Source organism: Geospiza fortis, unplaced genomic scaffold, assembly GCF_000277835.1.
Source record: "Geospiza fortis unplaced genomic scaffold, GeoFor_1.0 scaffold20, whole genome shotgun sequence".
In the NCBI taxonomy this organism is placed as follows: domain Eukaryota; kingdom Metazoa; phylum Chordata; class Aves; order Passeriformes; family Thraupidae; genus Geospiza; species Geospiza fortis.
Window position 1 is genome coordinate 3011187 of NW_005054374.1, and position 11733 is coordinate 3022919.

Sequence of the window (11733 nt, forward strand, 5' to 3'; positions counted from 1 at the left end):
CAACGTAATGGCTGGGAACCTTTTAATTATTTGGTTGATGTGGAAAATTGGTGATGTAACATTGTTTCTAGATCTTTTTTCATTGCCTTTTTCATTCTGGTATTAGGTTAATCACTTTGAAGCTATAGTTATGCTGTAACATTTAGCATGGCTTCACACCAAGTTAGTCTAGCCAATGAGGGGAAAAAAAAAAAAAAACAAGCGTGACAGCAGTTGTCCCAATGTGACAACTGTATTGCTCAGAACTTTTTCTTCTTACACCTAGACTATAAAATGGGGAGGGAAAATGTGACAAACAAGTGGTTTTCAGTTTCACATATGTTCCTCACATCTGATGTTTGACAGTTCTCTCTCTGGGTGGGATAAAGAACACTTAGTTTTCAGTAATAGGAATTTAAAAGATTTAAAACAAATATGCAAAAATTTGCTATGCCAGGATGCCTGGAGCATAATAGACTGTATTTGGTGTGCTTGTTTTGTTTCTTTGGTAGAGCTTATTAGATAAACTTCTAACACTTTCCTTCTACTGCATCCCAGTGAAGTGGAAGTCAACAAAATCACAGAGTACTTGTGAGTGCCACTGCACCAAGTTAACTTGCTGGTTTTCTGCTCGTTCACAGTTCTACTTGAAAGCGAGAATTGTCTTAGCTCTTTATCCATTATACAGAAAATCTTAACATTAGAAGCAGGGTTTAAAGATAAAAGAAACTACTGGTTAGTCAAATACAATTCTGAGGTATCTCTATTCCAGAATAAACATTTGTTTAAAGACTTAAAGAAACGCATCAGTAAATACTGTATTTAAATGAAAATTGGTAACTTGAATGTGTGTAATTTTTTTGGAACCTGTCTAAAAACCAAATACCCCTGCAAAACAGATACAGCCCACCCTATACTATTTAAATATTTTGCTGTTTTATTTTATAGAAATTATTTTGCTGAATTCACAAATAGAATTTGATTTAAGAAGAATGTTTTGTCCTGTGGTGTGTGTTGTTTTTTGGGGTTTTGTTTTTTAATGGACTGCACAGAAAGGTGAATTCTGTGCAGTGGCACTATGCTGAATTCTGGAACAACAGTCACATTGAGATTCTGTGCACAAAAAAAAAAATTGGCCCTCAAGAATAAAATAATCAGGACAATTACACTGTAAAAGTTTCTTAATGTGATTTATCTTGTACTTTTTGTATGTTTTTATATATACATATATATATTTAAGAGCACAAGCTTGATGGTGTTTTTTACAAATGAGTTGATAGAAACAAAGCTGCTTATCAAATTAAAGGTCTGTAGTTTTGAAATGAACAATGGAAAATTCAGTCCAAGTGCATTCTTAGGCATTTAGTGTAACAAGGGAGAGACACAGAAGATTTTTGAATATGCTGTGTAGCGATGATCACTTTTATGCTTCCATGTTTTTCCTAGTGCTCAAGTTAATTCAGATTTTCTTCATAGTTTTTTAGTAATACCATTTTACCTGGATTTAGTAAATTTGGATAACGTGTTCCCATTTATGTTTGGGGATGCTTGTTGGAGGTTTTAACTACAAAAATTCTACCCTGAGTTCTCAAGTTGAAATATTTATTTGGACCAGTAATTGTTAAACAGGCTATCTCAGAGGCAATTATTACGTATTTTGTACTATATAGGTAAAATATATAATGTGCTAGTTCAGCCTTGCCAAATGTGTTTGCTTTTAATAGTGCAATGATTGTAGAGACATGTCAAACCTGTGACACTTTAAGGCTGTGGCTTTCTCCAGCCATACCCAGCCCTGCCCCAGAATTGGGAATGGCTGCAGTGGCAGTTGTTTTCCAGGCAGCAAACTGAGGATTTTGTGCATCTTTGTGACATGAAGAAGGATAAACCCATATTGTTTGCTGCAGCTGTTGCTTTTTAAACAGGCAGCTCTGGTGTAAGGTACAATGTTTTCTTCACTCTGGGCAAAACCATTTTGAATTGTACTTCTTAACAAATACTGTACAAGCAAAAAGTTTGATATGCACGTTTCTGTCGCAGCATTTTGGCAGGTGACTCCAGGCAATGCACCTGGTCATACCTCGTTGGTGATGGCACACTCTAAAGCAGTACCCCTCAAAGTGCCTAAAGATTTCATTCCCCCATCACTGATTTCAGTCCTGTTTTCTGTTTAGAACAGTTTCTAGGGAATCTCTGGTCTTCCATAAAATGAACCAATAAATAGTAAAGCAATTCCTCGTGTTCCTGGCGGTGTAACGTGGAATACATAGAAACTGAAAATCCATAGGTGATGTTGAGTCAGGGTTAGTGTGTAGTTTGACCTTGGGGGAAATCCATAACCTTACTGAGCAGAATTTCTCCATCTTGTACATTTGGATTGTGGTTGTTTAGTGACTAAATTCAGCTTTTAACACTTGCTACTGTCAGTGTTAAAAATAGTACAGCCATATATAAAAAGAATTCAGTCACTGTTTGTGTACCAGTAAATGTACTATGTTTTGGTTACAGAGTTGGTCACCTGCACCTGTGTTACCCCTTTGACAAGAAGGAGATGGCTCAGGGTTCTGTCAAAGCTTGTTTGTCCTGCAGGACTCAAACTTGTGGGAATGGACAAGCAGAACAGGACTCTGCTTGACTTGGAATTTTTCACATTATTTTCCCAGCTGACTACAAGCTCTGAAAATTTCAGTTCTCTGTTTTTCAAGCTTGTGTATCTTGCTGAAATCGAGCCAGAAAGAAATGAAACTCCCCCATTGATTTTTTTTTATTTTTCTGACTGAAACTTTAGACAACATGAGAGATTTGTGTTATCATATTTGCTATTATGCCTTCTCAGCCACTCTGTTGTGCCTAGCTTGTGTGTTTTAGCATATGTATCACGAAAAAGCACTTACAGTTCCAAAACTTCCTGTATATTTCCTGAGATCCAGGAGAGAATGAGATTAGCCATTCTGCCAAAGCTAAAATGGGCAAAAATTGGCTGCTGTAGCAATTTACTTCATTTTTGATTTCAATAAATTTTGTCTACCTCTTAAGTCTTTTGCCAGAAATGAATAGGCTGATGAGCTGTGTCAGGGCAAAGTGGCTCCATGTTTATGTTGGTGTGAGTTCCAGTTACTGGGCATTGCAGGGAAGCTTTCAGTGCAATGAATTTAACTAAAAATTAAGATTGACTATATAAATTAGAGGAAGAAGTGGCCTGGTGGGGAATTTGCAGAGTAACCAATTAAGTATATAAATATCTTTGTTAAACCTTGTTAGCCCACACTTTCAAATCCACATTGAAAGCAAATTTTCCCCCCTGTGACAAAAGACACACCTTTATTTTTGGGAGGGTGAGATGCTGATGCCAACCTCACATTTCTGAGGACAGGTGTGGGAGTTTCCCATTTGTGGCTCTGCTCCAGCACAGCATAATCAGGACCACAGTGATCTCGGCTCTCTGTCTACTTACTTGTCATGCCCTCCACCATGTTCATGATACCACTTTCCCCCAGCCATGAGGTTTGGGAGTGAAGTTGCACCTGCCTTGCCTAGAGCCAGACAGAAGAGGTGTTCTGGGAGCAGTAGGAAGTGATTGGTACAAACCAGGAGCTGCACCAAGGCGCTGCTGGCAGGAGGCAAAGTGGAGGGATCCCAGCTGCTTCCTCCTGCAGGATTCCTGCCCTCCTTGCAGGTGTCTGGTGGGGAAGGTGACTCCAAACTGCTCTTTAGAGCTCTGAATTTTCTCCTGGCTGGCAGCTGGGCTCACAGTGAGCTGTGTGCGCCCTCTGTGCCATTCCAGGGTGTCCCTGTCCCTGCCTGCCAGTGGGGTTGCCATGTCAGCACAGCCCTCCTTGTTCCAGACTGGAGGAAGGGCTTTAACCCAGCCTCAGCACTGTCACTTTTCACACTGGAAATCCCTAAGGTTCTTACACAAATGTCCTTTTATTTCTAAGGGATAAAAGTCTCCCCTGGGCTTTAAATGTCCAGTAACCATTCCTGTGTCATTTTTTCACAAGAGCAAGTGCACAGCCCCACCCCTGCAGTATCTGTGGTAGGCTGTGTCTGGAAGTGTGTTGACAAGAGATTCCAGCCATTAAATTCAGACATCCCCATCCTGCCCTCTGATTTTCTAATGCAAGTTGTGGTGGATCCATGGATTTCAGCAGCATTTGTACCAGTTCAGTTGATTTCAGCACTGTAAGAGTGGAAGCTGGTGAAATGTTGGGGTCAAGCCAGCTCAGTCAGCGGGTGGCACAGAAGACAGAGCTCTTGTTAGCAGACAAATCAAAACAAGCATGGAGGAACCTGAAGGAGAAAAACACTCCTGAATAAGGGCTAACTTTTAATCAGATTTTTAAATACCCAACTCTGAATTTTTTAGCTTTAGAACTCCTTGAAGCCACTTTTTGATAATAAAACTGACCTACAGGCTGTTTCCTTGGAAGAATTTAATATAGCCTTAAATCATAGCAGCACAATTCTGAAATGACAGGGTCATTGTTCAGTGATCAAAATAATGTGCAAAAAAATGTCTTCTAGTTTTTAACCATTAGATAACCTTGAGTAAAGAAACAAGAGGAAAAAGGTTCCATGACTTCATCCACAATCTGACCATAACAAAATATCCACTGCAGGAAAAAAAGATCATTCCCTTCTCTGTTTCTATAGCATTCAAAGTGTCTGATAATGTTAATTTTTTGTTCTTAATTTGGAACTGCTGTTCCAGTAAGTTGGTGTATTTTGCCCAAAGTGGTGTGAGCTGCACAGTCTGCATTTGCAGTGATGTCCCCTTTAGTCCACACCACAGCAAAATGTTTAATAAGTGTTTGGTTTTCCCCTATAAGCTGTTCCCTGATCCACATTTCTGCTGTGGTGTTGTGCTGTTCCTGTTTTCATACAATGCCCAGGGCTGGATGAATGCTTTCCAAGTGTGGTTTCACCTGAGCCATTAAGTGAGCAGTTCTGTTCCTTTGCTGTAGTGATACCTCTGTAGGTGCAGCTTTTAAAGGTATTATTGGCCTTTTTTGTAGCTTTATTTATTGAAATGCTGCTCAGTTCTTGTCCCTCACTCTTAAATTCCTGTCCATCATTTCTTGTGATTCTTTCTTACAGAGTTTTTCACTCTGGATTGCAAGGATCATTTTTATATTCAGTATTTTTGTATTCTCTTGGAATCAAATCCCTTCACTTGCCATGATGGTTGTTTACCTCCTGTTTTTACCCACACCTGCTGTCCTGCTGTTTGCTGCTGCAAGAAAAAAAAAACCCAAAAAACCCCACATTTGCCAGGCAGCCTGGAGCCTTTCAACAGTGCAGTAGCAGCAGCCACAGCCTTGACCAGGTGGGCTTTGTCATCTCAAAACTTCTCATTTATGTGGGGTAGGAAAGCTTTGTGCTACTGATGGCAGTCTGGAATTCTAATAGCTTGTAGCGTACTGGTTTTCTTTGGCTGGTTGTTGTTTGGGGTATTTTTTCCCTTCATTTTCTATATTGAACCATTATTCTACAGGTGAATAAAAGCAGTAGGTTTTGCTGGAATCTACTCTGGAAAAGAAGGTGGATTGAAAAGTTGGACACTTAATATACTTGATTGTATTTAAATATCTGGTAGGTGCTTTAAAGTCCTCAGAAGGTCTTCTGGAAGCAAATTCCAAAGCTTAGAAATGTGAAGATTAGTTCTTCAGGACTTACTGATACTCACCAATTCTGTCTGCCTGCTGTGCATGACTGAGGACAGGTGAAACAGCAGAAATTGGAATATTTTGCTGAAGGGAGAGGTCATGCTGTGTGAAATCCCTGGGGAGCTGGAGCTGTGCTTTGCCTGGCCCCACACACCCCTGCTGAGCCTTTGTGTGAGACCTGTCCTGAACCACAGGGCTCCCTGGGCACCAGGAGCTGCTCCGAGCAGCAACTTCAGATTAAGTAGCATGTAAAGCATTTTCTACTCTTCTTCTTCTTCTCTAAGATCTGTACCAAGTCTAATCCTCTGAGCAGATAAAGGCAGGGAGGGGGCTGAGCGAGGGCCTTCACAAGCTGCTTCTGTGAATCTTTTCTACCTCTTGTTCGTTGTTGGGAGCGGCTCCGGCCGTGCGGGAGCTGCCCCGGGCCAGGTGAGGTGCACAAATACCTGGTGGGGCTGTTTGCTGGGCAGGCACTGCAGTCCTGCCTCCCTGGGGATAAATGGAATTGTTTGGGGTACCTGTGTTTGCATCCCGGTGAAGGAACTGGCGTTTTTCAGGTGGCACTGTGAGGACTCTCAAACATTTCTCCTCCCGTGTGAAGTAGCATCAAATCCTCTCACAATTAATGTTCAAATTACACAGCAATTGCAGGGAGGGACTTGGTTTTCCAGCTGTGTTGGTGAGGGTTTAGAAAGTGAGATGTGGGAATGTGAAAAGCCAGGATTCTGCAGATCAACCCAGGTGTTAATCTAGAACAAAAAAATGTTACTGATTGCTACTGTGGTTATGTGTAAGACTGAAATGCTGAAAGAGAACTGTAACCCTCCCACTCCGAGTCTGAGAGACCTGGCATTGGCATTCTGAACACTTCTGCAACCTGAACCAAAAACCTGCTGTGGGAATGTAGACTTACCATAGAGCTGTGGAAGAAAACTTCAATCGTGTCACTTCTCTCGGTCTTCAGAGCAGTCAACATGGTTTTGATGTAGGTTTTAGATTATGTATATATAAATCTGATTGAAGTACCAACAGCAAACCATAAATAAAATGTGGACTTAATTGAAGAATGGGCTAGTGGAGGCCTCTTGTGTTGAATTTATTAAAATACAATATAACCAAGTTGTTGGTGGAGGAGACTCGCTGTGATGAAGACAGGGAATAAATAAAGCTGGAGTTGAGCCAGGTTTGCTGCTGCCTCTGCACCTCCTGTAGCACCCACAGAGCGGTTTGATGGTGCTGCAGTGGCTGGAGACAAGCTGGGAATGGCCTCACCTTCATGCCTGTGAGGGCCAGAGGCTCTGGGAGTGGCAGCTGCTGCAGGGACAGTGTCCTGTCACATTCCAGGCCAAGAGGAGCTGGTGCAGCTGCTGAGGAGCTGCTGTGAGCCCTGGGCCTGCCACGTGCCCCTTGCTTTGCTCTGCCAGAGCCAAGGGCCATCTCCCAAAGGAATGTGAGGTGGGCCCAATGGAGGGCTACTGGAAACCTCTGGTTCCCCAAGTTTGCTCTTGAAGATATGCAAATGAAAGTGGAAAACAGTGGCAAATTTCTGGGAATTCGTGATACTAACGTGAAATTAAAAAAAACTATTTTAAAAGGACATTATGGAAGCAGGTGACACAAAAGCTTCCAGCTTGGCATGAGGAAGAACTTCTTTACAGTGAAGGTGGCCGAGCTCTGGAACAGCTGTGGAGTCTCCCTCTCCAGAGACATTCCAGACCCACCTGGACACAGTCCTGTGTCACCTGCTCCAGGTGACCCTGCCCTGGCAGGGGCATGGACTGGGTGATCTCCAGGGGTCCCTCCAACCCTGACACTCCAGTGATTCTGTAACACCTGAGTTTATCCTTGGCTGTTCAGTCGATGTTGCCCATCTGAGTGGACATGAGTGTGAATTCTGTGGACATTGACATGGTGGCAAAACTGAGAATTTAGGGTACACTCTGGATGTATCCCAACAGATCACTGGGGGTGGGGGGGTTGCTGTAAACTGGGAGAAGAAAACTTTTGATGAAAACAGCAAAAATGTTAACTCCCACGAATGTTTCTGTTCTCATTTCTCTCTGAGAATTTGTTAATGCCGCAGGACAAAAAAAGCCATTTTTTAATTTAACCTCTGCGGAGGCTGTAAAGATTTATTGATCACCTGACTCCTTGCAACCCTTTAGAATTTGGGCTCCTGTGGTTTTTACATTAGCTGAAAATACAGCCCCAAGCATTTCCCTTGGATTTGATAGATACTTACCTGGTAACATCAGCATAACAGTCAGGATCGCGATCTTGATGCTGGAGCTTGTTTCCCTCTCTCCTTTTTGCAGAAACTCCCTGCATAGGTTTGCTCTGGCCTTTTTTCACCTCACACTGTTCCCTTGAATCTCCCTCTGCAGTTCTTCCCTGCCTGCACCAGTGTGTAGCAGGCTGTGCGTCCTCCAGAGCTGCTCCCCTTTGATTTCTCAGGGCTGGGCAGTCAGGCTGGGAGTGGTGCTGTGGGAAGCCCCGGGGCAGTGACCTCTATCGCCAGCCGGGGGTCCATGTACAGATCACAAACGGGACGGGGCGGCTGTGGAACGTGCCTTGAGCTGATTTATTTTCCAGCATCAGTCTCATTACGTGGTTATGACAATGGGAAGATGCCAGCAGCTCACATCTCAGGCAACAGACCAAGAAGTTTATGTTACAACTTTATAAGTTTTTTGACCAATCACACAAAGCAAACGCACATGGACAGTAGTTCTATCCAACCACTATAAGCACACGTACCTTTGGTTAAAACAATGCCTGCTTATTTTGAATACAACTCCTGCTTGTAAGCTTTAAAACACAATGCATAGAGCTCCATTATTAAGCTTCAAACTTCCTAATATCTTGCTAGATAAACTTTTCTGTAGCTTAGGGAGTTATTCTAGACAAGCGTTAATACACAGACCGTTGTTCTATTTGCCCTTGCTTTTCTACTTTTTAAATAATTTTTCTGCTGACCTATCTCATGGCTACTGCTTAGCTCTAATCACAGTTCTGCTGTCTCTGAGGCCTGCCTTTTGCAGCTTTCCCAAAACCCTCTGGTTTTGTGGATTCCCACAACCTCGGGGTGAAGTGACCCTCCCTCCTGCTTCCCTGACCCTCCTACTGTTTCCACGGGGGTGTTGGCAGGGGACAGTGATGTCAGTGTGGGTTCTTTTATCGGGAAGGAATTTGTGATACCTGTCCATGTTTAGGTAGCACTTGGTGCTTCTCAACAACACACTCTTAAAAAAGTATAAAGAAAATGCTGTTTGCTCTTTCAGTAGATGGAAATTTGAAGCCCTTCTAAAGGAAGGCTTTAGTGCTTCACTGATATGCATTTTTTTTTTTTTAATTTTTTTCGTTCAGCAGACAAAGCCATATACTGGAAATAACCTCTGAGAATTCTGCAGGAACACTTAACATCTTTCTTTAAAACAGTTTGCTGTTTCATTTCAAGATTTCTGTAACTGTGCTGATCTTTATGTGAGGAAGTTTAATAATAATAATCATTAATAATAATCATTATTGTTTTACTAACGAGCATGGCTTTGGTTTTTAAGTTTGACTGTATCTATAGTAGCTCATGTCTTCTGTGCAGTACTGGGGTTGGGAATTGAGATGCACCTCCATGAAGTGAAGTATCCTGGATATAAACCATACAAGCAAATCAACTGGGTATTCTGTCATGCTGCTAAAACAGTTGGTTTGAGCAGGAGGTTGCTGATTATGATACACAATTAAAGCATAATTACAGCGCATTACATAATTACTCCCACAGCAGGGGGTTGGAACTAGATGATCTTCCAGGTCCTTTCAGCCCCAAATCAGCCTGTGATTCCATACCATGAGCAGTGGGGGTAGAGGAAGGGCAGGACCACAGAAGCAGCCGTGTGCTTTCTACTTTTTATTTGCTTCATTTACATCTGAAAGTGTTTTTGTGTTGGATGGAGCTGCCTCAGTCGAGCCCCTGCCACCTGAGGGCCAGGTTTGTGCTTTCCTGTGCTCAGCAGCTCCGGCTCCTCTGCCCTTTCCCTGCCTGGTTGATTTCTCATTTCTGCAGTGCAGATTCCGAGGGAGCTCTGCCCTGCTCAGCTGAGCCTGAGCCTGGTGCTCAGCCCACGCAGAGCACAGGGACTGCCTTAACTTCAGCCCCGTTTTCATTTTCTGTTCAGGGCTTTCACCTGAAGTTAAGCTTGTTAGGAACTCACCTATATATTTTTATTGCTAATTTTTAAATTCTTATTACATTGTTAATTGTCTTAACTTCCCCTGTCGTGTAAACTGCTGGAGTTCACCTCTATTCCACAGCTTAAATTAGACCTTTAGTTTAGAAAATATATTTTTCATTGAAAGTTGGTTTCTTTAGAGCCTTTCATTGTTTATTTGCTTTCTTACTCCTTCTTCCCTAATGTTTCTTTCCACAGACTTTTAGCACTGAAGCTGTTGGGGCTGGAAAAGCATTTTGAGTCTTCTGGTAATTTGCCAGGATCACAGTGGCTTTTTAAAGTTCCATGTCCGTGTTGGTGACAGAAGACTGCACTGGAATAGTGGCTGCAACTGGAGTTTGGTGAAGGGAGAACAATCTTTGAAATCCTCACACTACTGTGTGAATTTAGAGATTTCTGGCATTGCATCCTATGTATTTACATTAAATGTGTTTGGAGCTGCATTAAACCCTGTAATATGGTATTTATTTATTTTTAATAATTTGTATTAATTACTCCCTACTGACGGACTCGGTGCACTGACCCTGTGGCTGTGAACACTGGTGGGCAGTGCCAGAGCCTGGAACAGCAGCAGAGGCAGCCAAGGGTCAGTATCCATCTCCCTCTTCCCAAAAGTATATATGGAGTCAACAGACCCAAACGTGGTTGGAAACCATGATTTTCTGTGAGTCCTTCAGGTGCATTTAATGCAAATTGTTGTGGAACATTAAATTCTTCAGCTGCTCTTCTGATGGTGTTTGGGAGGAGTGTTACAGGAACCCAAGAGCTTCTGACCTCATGGCAAGAGCAGATGTGAAGCTCAGACCTTGATGGAATTGGAGCAATATAAACAAATAAAACTTGTCCTTGCTTTTTCTCCCCAGTGGGCTCTGATGCCTTTCTCCAAGGTGCGGTTTGGGCTTTTTAAATCAACTTTCCCTCCCCAGACACACATGGGCAGCTCCAGTACTGGATTTGTGGGTGGGTGTAGAAAAGACTTTCCCCACTTTGCATTCCACTGGATTCCCATCAATGCAAGTCATTCCCATGGGAAGTCTGGTCCTTAGCTCAGACCCCTCCTGCCTTGCCAGAGCTGCTCCAGATCAACAGGAGCCCTGGCTCTGGGTGTGCTCAGACATGAAGCTGAGCCCCAGCTGCTTTCAGTGATTTTTCCTTCCTAAGGCCAGTCCAGCAAAGCTGTAGAAGCCATTTTGCACTAAACCCCATTACTTTTCTCATTCCCTTACAGAAGCTGGCTTTTCACAGGACAGCTGTTCTGAGGAGAACACAGCTTCCCAGGGGACATTAGTGCTACTGCCCACGTTACTGCAGCACCTTGGAATATCCCATCATGACCAACCTGCAAAGAGATGTTTGAAGCTGTCTGCCCTTCCCAGAAACTGATGAGTAGAGCGGGCAGTCTGTGTGACACCTTGAATTTTTGGCACCTTTCATTTGGCTCGAGCCTCATACTTCCAAAAGGAAGCTCAAATATTGCAGTGAGAGCAGCTGAAATACTCCCCAAGTTTGCAACTCAAGGTTCCCCTGCCCCAAAAGATGAAAATGGAAAACCATTATGTTGGAGATTATGAACTTAGGAAACAGAGCATCCTTTCAACCAGATTCTCAAGTTTAACCACAGATTACTTGATTGCTTTGTCAGGCCTCAGCTTCCATGGAACCAGGCCAACATGAACACCACACCAGGACGCAAGAGCATCCACAGCAGTGTAACTCCAGCCTGCGGAGCAGACTGCAAGTGCTGGCTGGGAGAATCCCTGCAAGGGGAAAAACCCCAAATCTCCACTCACAGCTTCCCGTGCTGAACACGATCCCAGCTTTACCCCCACTGCAGCAGCAGACACCACGGACTGCACACGAGC